This window comes from Kogia breviceps, chromosome 2 (genome assembly GCF_026419965.1).
Source record: "Kogia breviceps isolate mKogBre1 chromosome 2, mKogBre1 haplotype 1, whole genome shotgun sequence".
Taxonomy (NCBI): domain Eukaryota; kingdom Metazoa; phylum Chordata; class Mammalia; order Artiodactyla; family Physeteridae; genus Kogia; species Kogia breviceps.
In genome coordinates this window covers 38818248-38834254 of record NC_081311.1, presented here as the reverse complement: position 1 = coordinate 38834254, position 16007 = coordinate 38818248, and the positions used below count along the sequence as shown (strand labels likewise).

General features: G+C 41.5%; 1 protein-coding gene across 4 annotated transcripts in view; it reads left to right on the top strand.

Annotated features, from left to right (window-relative positions):
• The window catches only part of PAPSS2 (3'-phosphoadenosine 5'-phosphosulfate synthase 2), a 204375-nt gene that overhangs the window by 118557 nt on the left and 69811 nt on the right, over positions 1-16007 (top strand). The window lies entirely within an intron of this gene.

The window sequence follows — 16007 nt, the reverse complement described above, 5'->3', positions numbered from 1 at the left end:
GAAAGGACCAGAGATGGGAAATTTCCTTTCTTCTCCAAGAGCTTTTCCAGACCCGTCTTTTCCTCTGAATGAGCTCGGCGTGGGCCCAGCGGGCGGTGGGTTGAGGGAACTCGGTCCTGCCAGGTTTGGTCGCGGCGCGCACGTCAGTGACTGTCATCGAGGTTTTGTCCACGCAAACTCCTTGGAGTGGACTTTCATGACAGACATTCATAAAGGAAACTGCGACCATCTAGACGTAAGGGAGGAAATTGCATTTCTACACTGGCAGGACTCTAGCTTGAGTCAGCTTCCCTGTTGGAATCGGGTGGCACCTCGGGTTCAGTCATGGGGGGCCGCTCAGCTTGGTGGGGTGAGATGAGGGGACTGTTTTCAGGAGGCTCAATTTTCTCCAGGATTAATCTGGGCCACCCCCATTGTGGGAAATAGAGGGTTCCTCGAAAAGTTTCTTTCCCACTTAGTGATAGGGGCTCCTATAAATTTTGCATCCTTAAACATGGCAGCAGTGATCATAGACTCTTAGAGTCGGAAACAGCCTGGTAGCCAGCATTTGGGCCACACCAGGGGTGGTCTGCAAGCCTTGTGCAGACCCCAGCCAGCAGTCTGACTGCTGAGCACTCATCTTTTCACTACCACACTACAAGCCTCAGATGATTATGGTGGTTAGGTAACGGGCTGACCTCTGTCCAACAGTTAGACTTGCGCTTGGCACATAGTAGGTGATCAATAAATAAATGTTTATTACTATTATTATATAACACTTATTACTGAAATATCTTTGAGGTGTATTTGTGGCAGGCGGCGGGAGAGGTTGAAAAAAAACATGAATTGGGGAAGGGGAGTGGAGGGGCCATGCCGGGGCTAGAAGTGTGGACTTCAGCAACAAGGGGAAGGGAATGGGGCCTCTGTGGTTTCAGAGAACCACACTGGACCCGCAGGAAGATCCAGGGGGAAGGCGGCATCAACTTGAGAAGGGAGAATGGTCGGGGTCCAGTTGCCTTTTACAGGAGTGATTTTAAAGTGGAGAGACTCTCAGTATTATATTTGAAAATATTAAGTGCAAATCACTTGTGTTTTATTCCTATTTAATTTTATTAATTTCTGTAAAATTCTCAAAGGTATCTTCTAAATGACAACCTGCTGTGGCACTTAGTAGCCTTTTATATCAGTGAGGTTTTTTTTTTTTTTTCGGCGTACGCGGGCCTCTCACTGTTGTGGCATCTCCCGTTGCGGAGCACAGGCTCTGGACGCGCAGGCTCAGTGGCCATGGCTCACGGGCCCAGCCGCTCCGCGGCATGTGGGATCCTCCCGGACCGGGGCACAAACCCGTGTCGCCTGCATCGTCAGGCGGACTCTCAATCACTGCGCCACCAGGGAAGCCCCTATCAGTGAGGTTTTAATTCTTACCTCCTTGCTTGCATCAAGAATTCCTTCCCAATGGGGTTGCTTTGTCAAGCATTAGTGATGAAGGGACAGGTGGTCTTTCCCCTTCATGCCTCCAGTCAGCGAGAGCCTGTGAAGTGAAAGGTTTGAAAACAGGGGTTTTACACACTGATCGTGGCAACTGCACAGACAGAGAAAGTGAGAAATTTGAGGACCGGAGGGTTTGGTTTTTGTATTTACACATTTGGAACCTTCTATTTTTTGTTTGGAGGGGTGTGTGTGTGTGTGTGTTCTGCATAGGATGAAATTAACACCTGAAACAGCTAGCAGGACTTGTGAACTTTTATTTAGCCAACATGATTATAATCCAGGGCACCAGCACAAGTTCCCCAAAGAGGCGGATAGATACTATTGGGTAAAGCAAGTCAGCTGTAAATGCATATGAAATCTCTCAAGCTTTAAATGTTAACTCAAAATGTGTTTTGAAACTTGAAAGCCAAAACAAAATCTGTCCACATGTGTGACCTCTGAACTAATCAATTATTTGAGAAGTGAGTCTTGCTGATCTAGGAAGGTTTCCTGGAAGTGAGGCTGGGCTGATTTTTTTTTTTTTTTTTTTTTGGTACAATGTGGGCCTCTCACTGTTGTGGCCTCTCCCATTGCGGAGCACAGGCTCCGGACGCGCAGGCTCAGTGGCCATAGCTCACGGGCCCAGCCGCTCCGCGGCATGTGGGATCTTCCCGAACCGGGGCACGAACCTGTGTCTCCTGCATCGGCAGGTAGACTCTCAACCACTGTGCCACCAGGGAAGCCCTGGGCTGATCTTTTTAGGGACTCGCAGAATTCATTACATTATGTTCTCTATTGTCAACAGAGGATGATCAGTTCACATCCCAGGTACTGCAGTAACTCCAAATGTTTGTTGAGCCCCTGCTGTGTGCCAGCCAGGATACTGGGGTGAATACATCTTTCCCGGGGTTTTTTTAGCCACACTTTCTGGATGAATATAGCCTTTCAGTTCAGACCACTGTTAGAGGAGTAGGTAGTTTTGGTTTAAACGTGAGAAGGTAGGATGATTTTCTCACAAGCTTGAGAAAAATAAAAAAGGAAAGTTTCTTTTATAAGGGAAGGTAACACATTCCTCCTGTGTTAGGCATCCTTACCATGGCAACCAAAGACAGCTACCTGTCACGGCCCTCCCTCCCACCCTTGATTTACTTCCAACCCTGGCCACCTCCCATCCCCTCGATACACACATAGATCCCAGGAGAAGGAAAGAGGCAGACTGCAGCCAGAGGACTGGAAAGAAAGGCAAAGGCCTGGTCCTTTCTTCTTGCATCATGTCTTGGATTAGCATTTTTCAAGGCCCACAATGTTATGTCCTGGAGACAACCAATCTAAAAAAAAGTCAACTGAGATATTAAAATATTTTCCAAAGGGTCAAACAAGCAGTGTTTGGAAGGGAGTGAAGGGCTACTGAAAAGTTAAAGCTCTCCCTAAATGTAAGTGATTATCCACCTTTTTATTATTTTAAAAACTCTGTACAATATTGCATTATTTTCCTGGAGGTAGCTACTTTTAAAACTATTTGAAGATGCTGTGTAAGGCAAGACATGAATTTCCAGATGAGCAACCATTGGAAGGAAGGAAAAACAAGTACTTCCCAGAGTCCTGGCCCTAAGCTGTGCTGTATTTCATTTCATCCTCACAGCAGGCTTCACCCCAGAAAACTGAGCCTCACCTCTAGGGGAGGAGAAATGCCAGGCGCAGGTCAGGATTTAAATTCAAGTTGCTCCAATTTTGAAGCCCCTGCTCCTGTTCCCTCTATTTCTCTGGCCCATAAATGTCCTCGTCTGTAATGACTTACCCCTTACAATCGTTGTGAGGAGTAAATAACTCCTAAAAACTGTCTTGCTCAGTTCTAGGCCCATATGCAGTTGCTACTGTTATTATTTTTATTACACCATACTGTCTTGGTTTGCCCAGCAAGGAGAAGAAAGCACAGGTCAGACCATTCCACAGGCTCAGTAAACGACAACCGTAAGAATATTTAATAAAAGCAAACAAATAGAGAAGTATAGAGGTGATGATTTGAATTCTAATTGTAAAAAGCTGAGTAGAAGACAAAGGTTGATAATTAGTGTGGATGTACCAGAGTAACCCAAATAATCAGCAAGATTTTGCCAACAACCTTATTCAAGAAAGGCAATCTATATATAAGTAAATTTTAGACTAATTTCTCTTCACCCTTCCTGTGCCTTCAACTGTTTCCAGCTCTATCTTAAAATTAATGTTGTCTGATTCATGCTGTTATTTCATGATCATTTCTTTGGACTTATACGTTAAAGATAAGTATCATTAACTCTGAGTTTGTTATCTCTGAGATAGTTATCTTTATCTTTCACCACTTTGTCTTCCTGTTAATGCATGTGGCTCTCTGGTTTGCTTAGGGGATAATTAGGCTGAACTCAAACATGGAACCTTTGGAGAATGAGAGTCTGAGAAAGGAATCAGTGATGTCAATTTCAGTCCTAGGAGATTACTGTTTATTTCAAAACCTGTCACTAAATAGTAACATCTTCCAACATCTTTGTGTTTGGAAGTCTTTGGAAAACACAGAAACCAAAAGTAAATAAAAATAAATATAATGGCATTTCAACTAACCTTTCATCCCTTAGGTGATTTGCTCATCTGACAGGTGAAATGGCACCTGTCCCCAGCAGCTTTGTATAGAGCTTGGCACTGAGTAGGTGCTCCATAAAATTTTTTTTTTTGCATAAAAGGCTGCAGAATTCATTCGTGAATGAATTTGTTTTTAGCATCTCTATTTTGCTTAGATTTCCCCCACTCCCCTCTTACCTGTCTGCTCTTGTGTGCTTGCTTATTTTTGCCTGGATATTCATCATTACCACTGAAAAATTACCTGTAGGGATTCTTTGAGGCTTAGGATGAATGGCCTTCCCCCCACCCCACCAACCCCCTGGAGGATTTGCTTTTGTTTCTGCCAGGTGCCTGGTGGCACTACTAGTCTGGCACCACTTTGACCTAAACTTACCACTTAAAGTTTGTTAGACCACCCAGGTGATGTGAATTTGAGCTGCAGTTTTGCACACAGGGACCAGCTGGTGAGTACAAGTCCTCATGGACTATCCCCACCTCCCCGTGACTCCTTATGTACACTTTCCATGTCAAGGCCATTGTCCCTGCAGTCTTTCGAAGTGGGAAGTGGGTTAATTCTGGTTCACTCTTATTTTTAGGGGGTGACTCTTGGGAAACTCAGCTTAGTGTAGACAAAGGCCTTTGTATTCTCCCCACTTGGCTACGTTCTAGTCTTTGAGTTCTGTTTCACCTCCCCGTGAGGCTGTCAAAATCCATGCACATGTGCCCCTATCAGGGCAAAAGTGCCTCCCTGCTTGCTTACCTCTTAGGTTCTTGCTTTCCCGCAGATTTTGGCCTGGTAGTTCCTTACTATCTTCTTGGGTGTTTGATGTTTCTAATTAGATTATTGTATATTATAGCCTGCACTTTAAATTTGTTTTTATGAAGTATTGGACTGTATAACCTAGACCATCATTGCTGGAAACAAAAAATCTCTGCCTTTTCTTGATTCCTGTGTATCATTAACATTTCATATCATCCCTTTCCCTTATTATACCTATAACATTCTTATCAAAGGAGTACTTTAAGAACAAATAAACTTAAGTCAGATTGCTAGTCAGAAATTAATTTAATTCCTGGGCGGAGGAGGTGAGCAGTGCTCAGCTTGTCTTGTGGCTTCTGCCTTCGGGGCATCTGTAGCGATGTGCATTGTCCTGTCTCATCCTTAGTGTTGGTCCAGTTCAAGTGCATTCCTGTCTGAAAGCTCCTTCAGTTTCAGCACCTTTCCTTGCTTCTCCCATGCTCTCGTGGGTACTTTGAGGCCATCCTGCTGCTCCAGCACAACTTGGGGGGGAAGTTCGGCCAGGCTGTCTAAGATCTTTTATTTATTTATTTATTGCGGTACGCGGGCCCCTCACTGTTGTGGCCTCTCCCGTTGCGGAGCACAGGCTCCGGACGCGCAGGCTCAGCGGCCATGGTTCACGGGCCCAGCCGCTCCGCGGCATGTGGGATCTTCCCGGACCGGGGCACGAACCCGTGTCCCCTGCATCGGCAGGCGGATTCTCAACCACTGCGCCACCAGGGAAGCCCTGTCTAAGATCTTTGACATTGCCCCCCTACTCCCAGAAGGGTGGGAACTGTGCTTCTGCTCCGGTGTGGCCATGCTGGGACTTTGAGGAGCTCGAGGGTCTGCTGGAGTCTGTCCATGCTTCCTCTGCCTTGGGATCTGTTGAAGATCAGCAGCACGCCTAGTGCCCCTGCTTTCAGAGTCCCCAAAGCTATTTGGCTTCTCTTACCCCAAGCCCAGCACCAGGCCCAGAACACCACTCCCCTTCTCAGACTCACACTGGCACCTAAGCTCCCTTTGTTTCTAATAAATATTAAATAGAATTTTTTCAGAAAGGTTAATTAACATTAACATTGGATTCGTGACAAATGTGGTCTATGGATCCTCTTTCTTGCCTTTTGATCACCAAATAATTTTTTTTCAGTTTAGAATAAGTTGGCACACAAGATGGAAATTTTTTTTCTCTCTGCCAAAGAGCCATTGTATTAAAACTTAAAATCTATTTTGCCTCTGATAACACATGGTGTGTTAAGTGACTTTCATCAGTTGGCTGGTGTGACTTCCTTTAAAATCTAATCAGGGGCTTCCCTGGTGGCGCAGTGGTTGAGAGTCCGCCTGCCGATGCAGGGGACGCAGGTTCGTGCCCCAGTCCGGGAAGATCCCACATGCCGCGGATTGGCCGGGCCCTTGAGCCATGGCCGCTGAGCCTGCGCGTCCGGAACCTGTGCTCCGCAACGGGAGCGGCCACAACCGTGAGAGCCCTGCGTACCGCAAAAAAAAAAATAAATAAATAAAATAAAAATAAAAGAATAAAAGGAGAAAAATCTAATCAGCAACTCTTTCTGTATTTCACATTTACTCCTGAAGTTGATTTTGCTATTACTGGTATTGTGAAAACATGGGTGCAGCATAAACATGGCAAGCTCAGTCTAATATCTGTCTAGCACCAAATATTAATTTTTGGCAAAAAAATGTGACCTGTTATCAAGCTTTTCTGAAACAGTTACATAAATATATCAAATGCTACATCATTAAAAGTGATCATTTCTATGCTAGGTTAATATTTGCTTTAAATATCTAGTTAACATCTTTTTATGTTTTGTTATAAAAATATGGATTCTTATCCACCAAGCATCTATGTCCAGTCTAATATTACAATTACTTTTTTTTTCTTTTTAATGCGTGCTGAGTGTGGGCTTGAAAAATTATTTGCAGACTTTGCTTGGAGACTTAAACCACCTACAGTGTAGTCTGAGATTTTATCCCCATTACTTCATTCATCTATACCTTCCCTAATCATTTATTTATGGATAACTCATGCTTTCTCAACTTTTAGCAAAATAGGCAACTAAGATGTTGGTGATGATTTTTATTTTTATATATTTCCTACTGTTAAAACCTGAATTCACTTTTTCGTCCTCTGCTGTGATTCCATTGTATATTATTTTGTTTTCCTTTAAGAGCTCTAAAAAACTTTTCCTTTTTTAGTTCGTGTCAGATCCTCACTTACATATTTGTTCACTTCATTCACTCAACAAACATTTTTTGAATGACCCAACCAGGACCTTTCATTTCCATAGTTTGCTAGAGCTACCAAAGCCTTATATTCTTTTTTAAAAAAAAAATATTTATTTATTTATGTTTGGCTGCATTGGGTCTTCGTTGCTGCCCACGGGCTTTCTCTAGTTGCAGCGAGCGGGGGCTACTCTTCGTTGCAGTGCACGGACTTCTCATTGTGGTGGCTTCTCTTGTTGCGGAGCATGGGTTCCAGGCACGCGGGCTTCAGTAGTTGTGGCATGTGGGCTCAGTGGTTGTGGCTCGCAGTCTCTAGAGCTCAGGCTCAGTGGTTGTGGCACACAGGCTTAGTTTCTCTGCGGCGTGTGGGATCTTCCCGGACCAGGGCTCGAACCCGTGTCCCCTGCATTGGCAGGCGGATTCTTAACCACTGCGCCACCAAGGAAGCCCCACAGTTACACTTTGATTTAGCTTTAGCATCTTGTTTTGATATTCTGGAGATAGAAAACACGCACCAGAGAGCAGTGTTTGAAAAATGTAACTTTACCATTTTGAAATATTTTTCATAGGCCAGTCTGTTTCTCTTTAGAAAATTCAACTCATACCCCCCCAGATTTCCCAACCTCACATACTCTTTCTTAAACCTTCTCAAACAGTTTAATCATTTTATCAAAAACAAGAAAAAAGATAATAATGCTTGCATAGCGTGCAATACAGATAAAACCATAGTAGGCAAAAGTTGGGGCAAGTTCAGTTATACATTAAGGTCTCAGTTCTTGTTGTAGTTCTCGGAATTTCCAGTTTTATCTCTAAATCCATTCATTTCCATTGTTTCCCAAGTTCATGAAGTACCATGAAGTCGATCACAATAATTGCATGGTCCTGCCAACTAAATCTACCTAATTGCGGAGTTCCAATAGAGTCTTTTCCTGAATTATATGAATAAGTACAGCTCTTGGGCCATTGTGTCACTAATACAACAATGTTCTGAGTAGTTACTAAAAAATAAAATTAAAAAAATTTGCATTCATCTACTGTGATTAAATTAGCCATTTGACTAAGAAGAGATCTAATAAAACATAGGGATTACAATTCCGACTGTGAGATTTGCATATTTATCAGGAGTTTCGATTTTTAGAGCATGTTTTGTTAGAAAATTCCCACTCTGTTGTGACTTATCATCTGCATTGAGAACTTCTGATGTGGCAGGCACTGTTTCCAGAGCCTGCCTGTGCATTAACTCATTTAGTCCTCACCATCTCCTGAAGCAAGTTTGTGAACAAATAGTCAGGAGGGAAGTCATTTAACTGAAATAAATCTTTAGAGAGTTCCCCACAGGAGAAGCTAAAATCTTATTAGCTCCTCTGTAGTTAATAAGTTGTTTAATTCAGAGGGAATGAGACAAACGCCAAGTAGCAAACACAGCAGGATTGGGCAACTAGTAATATATTACTGCTTCATTTGTAAAATATTTTGGCAGCTGCCTACTGCTGATATCTCAACATAATAATAAGGAATTCTATTGAGACATTCCCCAGCACTTTTGTAAAAAGAGTAGAGTGGCATACACTCGCAAATGCATGTTACCCTTGCCATCACACACATTTCTTTCTTTATGGTGACATAAACTGAATGGGAAAATAAATTTTCTTTGTGCTCAGACTCAACAAGTAGGGGTAAATAGCTTTTTTTTTTTCTTTTTCCCGGTACGCGGGTCTCTCACTGCTGTGGCCTCTCCCGTTGCGGAGCGCAGGCTCCGGACGCGCAGGCTCAGCGGCCATGGCTCACGGGCCCGGCCAATCCGCGGCATGTGGGATCTTCCCGGACCGGGGCACGAACCCGTGTCCCCTGCATCGGCAGGAGGGCTCTCAACCACTGCGCCACCAGGGAAGCCCGGGGTAATAGTTTTTATTGCGTAGTTTTACCACTAGGTCAGTATTCAACAAATGTGAACAGAATGATTTGTTTCCACTAAAGCTGCTAATACTTGCGCCAAGTTGTAACAGTGATTTGTCGATGATAAAAGGAAACCAAGCCACCCATGTATTTTTCACGGAATAAAAATTTGACCTACCTGGAAGTCAAGGCTTAAGGATGTTGGCAACCAGATAATGCTTCCATTTCACTGGGGACCAATGAGGAGTGCCTGGAAATTGTGAGATCCTAAATGGTGCTTTCCATGATGTTTGGAAGAAACATTTGGGGGAGTTTGTCTCATTCTGTCATCATAGGTCAGGAAAGGCTAAGTTTTCAGCAATCCTGGGCCATAGCCTCAGTGACAGCCACTAGGCAGACCTGGATTCTGATTGCCAGGAGACCACTGTGTAAAAGGCGAGAGCCCATGCTCAAGAGGAGAAGAGCGGCATTGGCTGCGTGTAATTGTAGGGGCTGAGCTCAAAGTCCTTTAATAGAGAGGTTACCTTATTTAAATGAAGGGAGTAGTAGTGACAGTAGAGAAATTAAATCACAGAATCCATGCTTTCACAGTGTGGGCCACCTTGGGTACAAAATTCTGTTAAAAGGATGTGTTGCTTCTGCTTAGCCATTCAGTGAATGGAAAAATCTGAGTCATCATAAATACCTGGTTTCTTCCATTTTCTTCTCAGTGTTGAGGCTCTGGCTTAATAAGTCCTTTAAACATCACATTGTGATGTTCATTCTTGATTAGGTTAAGAGTCTCTCTCAAGGTTGAGGAAGGTACCTTGTTGATCCAGTTGAGTTCCTTAGATAGGGGAAGGGAACAAGCATTTATTCGGGGACTTTCCATACAGTAACTCATCTCCTCACAGTAACCTATGGAGTAGTTGAGGTTCTTATCCCCATTTTATAGTTGAGAACAGTAAGGTTTATTGAGATTAAATAACTTGCCTTAGGATGTCTAAGTGTGAGTGCCAGAGCTGACTCCCTCCTAACTTCGAACGCCATATTTTCAATGAGTCTTTTTTTTTTCTTCATTTGTTAATGTAATAGATGTCATGGATACTACAACTGTCAAAATGAAGATTATTCTGATGATTGAAACATACATTTAAACTTTGTGGTTGCAGATTAACGCAGTGAAGAAACTGAAAAGATTACGTGGTCGCTTTGAAAGGGATTTTCCTCAGGTGCTTTTTGGAATGTTGTATATAATCTTTAGAAGATGTGGATTTGAGAAAATTCCATTAAAAGGCAATAAATGTTAGTTTGGATGACGCTTTGCAGCCAATTTTAGGAACGGTAGTGTTTGGAATCGAACCCAGCATTTCACCTTAATAATACAAAGCTTCAGTGTTCTAGTGGGTGAATGCATATACCCAAGAAAAAGTGTCCTTAGAAATAATTGCAGTGACTTACATGTAACTCTAGACCTGGCCTTGTTCATTATGTGGGCGCTGCACAGTCGAGCATTCATGAGTTACAAGTTCCCAAAGCCCCACAAGCTACGGGCCTGTTCTCTGGATGTACTAGAGGTTTCATTGACATTTCCACAGCTCAGCACAGAATTTTAATCTTTCATGGTTCAAGGAGCCTGTGTCATATACACAGCCTCATTACCAGAACCAATTGCAAAAGAATATGAAGAAAATACACAGAGGTAATGAAACACAGCCTTCAGTGGAACACTTACAGGGCTGGTGTTTAGAAAGGCAGCTAAGACCTGTGCTGAACACTATAATTGTGTGGTTTAGAGCATCTTCTGAAGGCAGTTACACATTTCTAGGAGACTTGATTTGGGGTGTATTGTGTTTCCATGAGGGTAATTGCCCCCTCCCTGAATTATAGCAGGGTTCCTCTGGGTCTGCATTAATACCTTTCTTTCATCATACTCATCAAGGCTTATTCATAAATTCTTATTAATTATCCTAACCGCTCTCTAGAATGGGTGGGTATAAGGATTACAAATCTTTACTAAAATAAAGAGATGGGATAAATTCCCTACACCTTCTGGTGACCCCATATAATAGTAGAGACAACCCAAGTTTGCCAAGTTCAGTGGCCTAGTTCTTTGTTTTGTCTCCAAGCAGATAGAAGCTCAGGGACACCTGAATGATATTTGGAATGAAGGCTTTCTTATTGGGATTGTACCAAGATAACTGTGTGCTGTGAAATACCATATGGCCTCATTTTCATTGGAACGTCTAGTACTGTAAACACTACAATACATGAATTAAGTGATTCAGATAATTATACCCATTTTTTATATGCTTCTAAAAAAATAGCACGTGATCCTTGAAATAGAGAAGGTTGTGTATTCAAATTTTATTAACATTTTTTAGGTGTTGTGTGTTTATTTTAATGAGGAGACTGGAAACTAAACCATTTCTTTGCTGCTAATTCATGCTGGATTACCTTCTTATTTCCATGGGACATATGAATTCTGAAGCCATGTCTGTCTCCATGATAGCACCCTGCTTGGATCTACGTATAGTTGCATATAAAGTATAGAAGGAGTTATTACCTTAAAAAGCTGATTTAGACAGAGGCTTGAGGAAAGAGAAGGATACAAGAGTCAAAGAGATACCTGGAGAAAACTTGATTCTGTAGATCAGCAGTTAAGAAATTATGTCCTGTGGCCAAATCCAGCCCCCACCCTGTTTTGGCATAACCTGTAAGCTAAGAATGGTTTTTAAATGGTTGGGTAAAAAATCAAAGGAAGAATTATATCTCACAACATGTGAAAAGTGTATGAAATTCAAATTTCAGTGTCCATAAATAAAGCTTATTAGAACAGAGTGATGCCCACTTATTTACATGTTGTGGCTACCTTCACTGCAGAGATGAGTATTTGCAATAGACTGTATGGCCTGTAAAGCTGAAAATATTTATTATCCGCCTCTTTAAGAAAAGTGCGCCACCCCCTGCTTTTGACAGTGCGGGGCCAGTGTTCAGTTCCGACTGACTTAGGTCAATGGTCTGTCAGCACATCACTCACATCTGACTTCAGAAAGCTGAGTACCCCCCTCTACTTCATGAGCCCCCAATTGAATCGTGTTTGGTGTATTGCCATTGTTTTGTTTTTAAAAAAACATTATTTTTTAAAAAGTTCTAGGGAACTCATTGTTACGTCTCTTTTAATGATATTATTGAAGATATTGTTCATTAATTACAACACATGATATTCTCTTTATAAAGATCCATGGGAGAAATACCTCTTCAGTCTTAGTACCAGAAAGCCTGTATTTTTTCTGAGGATTTGTGTGTGTGTGTGTGTGTGTGTGTGTGTGTGTGTGTGTGTGTGTGTGTGTGTAATCCTTTGGAAACTGTGCGTTCTGTGACTGTCCAGCTTTATTTTTGCCAAAAAGCTCGGAAGCAAATTTGTGGCTCACTTTCTATTTTTGCACCAGCTTCGTGCTTGGTATCATTTCACTTTATGCCCCTTATGATGTTTTCTCATCCACTCAGAAGTGAGCTTTTGCTGTGCTTTATGGATCCTGTAAGTCACTGTACATGTTTTAGGAACTATGCAGAACATTCAAACATATATTAAATTAAAAATAAGATGCATTTGAACTTTAGCTCCAGAAACTCACAGAGCATTCCTTCAGTCCCACCTCAGAGAGCCCTTCACCTTTTCCCTACTGTTTTGTGACTTTCCAGGGCTCTGTGTCTGCAGGACCTTATGGAAACCAATCCTTGAAATGCTTATTAAGTGCTTTGTGGTCTAATGTTCTATCCTTGCTGGAGGCTTATCATCAAACCCCCTCAAGGTGGATAAAGATATAGATCAGAAGTTCCTCATCTGGAATCCAGAGGATTTAGGAGGGTTGTGAACTTGGATGGGGAAATTATTTTTATAACCTGTAATAGAAATGTCTCACTTCCTTCAATGATGATCACAGACAACAAATCATAGCAGTATTAACAGTACCTGTGATTACATCAGCAATAGAAGTTACAGATATTTTCATATCACGTAAGTTGTTGCCGATATTGCTGATGTCATGAAAATAACTGTGTTCTTTATTACTCTGAAATTAAGATGATTACTATAGCTGTCTACCTAAACATCAGGATCTTGTTATTTCATATGCTGATAAAGAAGGACATTTATTACTGTCCTGTAATTTTAAAAAACCATTTTGATAACTAATTCATTTTTTTTCTTTGCAGTCATTTGTGTTTTATTTTATGCATTTACAAACATTTTTCTGAGAAGGGGTCCATAGGCTACCAAAGGAGATCTTGACTCAAAAAAGGATAAGAAAGCTCTGTGCATGGGTACACCCACGCAGGCCCCCCCACACACAGTTTTTACAGGCAGTTCCAGAGGGTTCACAGATGCCCAGACAAGGCCCATGTCTAATATGCAGTTTAAGAACTCAGGCCCTATTGGCTAAAATCCAAGATAGAAGGTCACATGAGGAAGGGTTTTTATTTTGTTTTATTTTCTGAGGCCCAGTTCAAATGAATCACTTCTAAGAATCAACCTACAGTGCTTAGTCATAATCTTAGTCATAGTATTGATTCTGGCTGTTATCATTTAGCATTATCTCTTTCATCCAAAAAGCAAGGAATGCACGTCTTCATAAAGTAACCTCTTGGTTTTTGCCATATCAACTCTTGATGTTTTTCAGTGAGAAAGTAAAAACCTACCACTTCACACTGTTTGATTTTTAATTTCTATTGAAAAGAGCTTTGAGTCTTTGAATGGTCAGAGCTTGTTATGTATGTATGTCATAAATTTGGAATTGGGTAAAAAGTACCAGTGCCTCCAGATGTTAATGACATAATACCTTTCATGTTCTGTGCCTTGAATGTTTTTATTGGTGTTGTCTTTACTAATCAAGCATATTTTTTTGTTCATGAAGCCACAGTTCATGTGAGAATATCATTCTCTGCTGATATTTGTGTGTTGTACACCCCTGGTTAGGATTTGCTTTACACTTGCACGGCTTTTATGTTTTTTTGAGTTCCATTTCTTGAGCTGGTATTCTGAATTTTCTCTTTCATTTACTGAGATCTGGGTGGGACCTTAGAGATTATCTAGTCTGGTGTTTCTCAACCCTGCTACACTTTACAAAATATTGATGCCTGGATACCACTCCCAAGAATTGGATTGAATTGGTCTGTGTGGGGTTCTTTAAAAGCTGGGTAAGAGGTTCCTCGATTCTGCCTGCCTTGAGAACCACTGCCTAGCTTAATTCCTTCCCCATACAAATGTGGAGCATTGTGACATGCCTGAGGACCTCCAGCTAGCTAGTAACAAATGGGTTTTCTCTACTTCAGAATGCTATTTGCTCTTTTCAGATTTCTTTTTCCAAAAACGCTAGGCCATTTACCAGCTAACGCAGACTTCTGGGATGGCTGCATTCCTCACAGAATATTTAAAATTAAATATTACAGCTGGAATGTTTAAAAGCTTGCCACCCTTGTCCTATTTTAACATTACCTAATGAACAGACAGCTTTCTGGAAAAACCTGGAGATCATTCTTTCTTAGTCAGTTGTTCCTGGCTGTGGTGACAACTTATCCCTGGAAATTTGCCCCATTCCCAAATCACAATTAAGAGAGTGGCTTGTTTTTGTAAGTAGCTTGTGATTCTTGATAATGTAAGTCTCCAGATCTTACTGTTGAACCTGGCACGTTCCAACGGGAATAAATAAATCTAAAAAGATTCCCTTGTCACATTTGATGGCCTTGAATATTAAAGACCCACATTGGAAGAACTCTTCAAAAATCAGCCTGCCTTTCCATTGTGATTTGTCAGTGTAACTCTAACATTTCTAGGAAAAATATATAAATACCTCATGGGCAGAAACGCTGTCCATTTATATATTTCATACCTATCATCTGAATTTACTAAGAATGAATCAAATTAATTTATAACCATCTGCCTTTTCCACCCAAGCTAATAAACTTCTTGCCTTGTTTTGTCTGATCATGGATTTTGATCAACTTTATTTATCTCATTGGGTTTAAAAATTAATAATGCATTGCCTTATATGGCACTTATCTTCATAGAGATTATTCATTCTTAATGTAGTAAATGAAAGGAAAAAACAAATTTAATATAGATATTTGACTTAAAAAGATTAGATGACTCAAGCTAATGCGATTCTTTTTTCTAATTTATTTTTTATTGCAGTATAATTGATTTACAATGTTGTATTAATTTCAGGTGTACAGATTTCAGGTATAATATATATTTTTTTCAGATTCTTTTCCCATATAGGTTATTTCAAAATACTGAGTATAGTTCCCTGTGCTATACAATAGGTCCTTGTTGGTTATCTATTTTATACATGGTAGTATGTATATTTTAACCCAAACTCCTAATTTATCTCTCCCCCTGCTAATGACAATTCTTAAATTAATGGCAAGTTTTCTGATCTACAGTTGGTTTCTTTAGGACAGCAGCTTTCTTTTCGTTTCTTTTTCCTTCTGTCCCTTTTTTGTTAATTAATTAATTAATTTGGTTGCGCCGGGTCTTAGTTGTGGCAGGCAGGCTCCTTAGTTGCAGCATGTGGAACTTTTAGTTGCTACATACATGTGGGATCGAGTTCCCTGACCAGGGATCAAACCCGGGCCCCTTGCATTGGGAGCGTGGAGTCTTAACCACTGCACCACCAGTGAAGTCCCCCTTCTGTCTCATTTTGAAGTGAATTTGGTTACAGGTATTTTGAAAGCAATGTGTCCATATATATTAAACCTAAAAGAATTAAAATTTTCCTTGTCCTATAGTTCTCCTATAAAACTATCAGGACAGAAAATAAATTTCACCTACAGCAGGTCAGAATACCTCGGAATCAAAAATGACACAGTGGGCTTCCCTGGTGGCGCAGTGGTTTAGAATCCGCCTGCCAATGCAGGGGACACGGGTTCGAGCCCTGGCCTGGGAAGATCCCACATGCCGCGGAGCAACTAAGCCCATGTGCCACAACTACTGAGCCTGCGCTCTAGAGCCCGTGAGCCACAACTACTGAAGACTGTGTGCCACAACTACTGAGGCCCACGTGCCTAGAGC